Below are 955 nucleotides of genomic sequence, written 5' to 3' on the forward strand. Positions count from 1 at the left end.
TTGGATTTTCCCCTGACCCTGAGTGTCGGGCCCCATGAGACTGTGGTTTTCTCGGCCCCTGGTGGTCCGGGGTCGTTCCCGTTGCACAGATTCATGCGCCAGGGCCTCCTGCAGATAATTCACTTTGGTTTATTGCGCTATCTCTAATAGCACCCGAGATATCACCAGATATATATTGGATTTTTCACTGACCCTGAGCGTCCGGCCCCATGAGACTGTGGTTTTCTCGGCCCCTGGTGGTCCGAGGTCGTTCCCGCTGCACAGGTTCATGCGCCAGGGTCTCCTACAGACAATGCACTTTGATTTATTGCGCTATCTGTAATAGCACCCGAGATATCACCACATATATATTGGATTTTTCACTGACCCTGAGTGTCCGGCCCCATGAGACGGTGGTTTTCTCGGTCCCTGGTGTTCCGAGGTCGTTCCCGCTGCACAGATTCATGCGCCAGGGCCTCCTACAGACAATGCACTTTGATTTATTGCGCTATCTCTAATAGCACCCGAGATATCACCAGATATATATTGGATTTTCCCCTGACCCTGAGTGTCCGGCCCCATGAGACTATGGTTTTCTCGGCCCCTGGTGGTCGGAGGTCGTTCCCGTTGCACAGATTCATGCGCCAGGGCCTCCTGCAGATAACTCACTTTGGTTTATTTCGCTATCTCTAATAGCACCCGAGATATCACCAGATATATATTGGATTTTTCCCTGACCCTGAGTGTCCGGCCCCATGAGACGGTGGTTTTCTCGGCCCCTGGTGGTCCTAGGTCGTTCCCGCTGCACAGATGCATGCGCCAGGGCCTCCTGCAGATAATTCCCTTTGGCTTATTGCGCTATCTCTAATAGCGCCCGAGATATCACCAGATATATATTGGATTTTTCCCTGACCCTGAGTGTCCGGCCCCATGAGACTGCGGTTTTCTCGGCCCCTGGTGGTCCGAGGTCGTTCCC

The sequence above is a fragment of the Nomia melanderi genome, unplaced genomic scaffold (genome assembly GCF_051020985.1).
Source record: "Nomia melanderi isolate GNS246 unplaced genomic scaffold, iyNomMela1 scaffold0014, whole genome shotgun sequence".
NCBI classification, from domain to species: Eukaryota; Metazoa; Arthropoda; class Insecta; order Hymenoptera; family Halictidae; genus Nomia; species Nomia melanderi.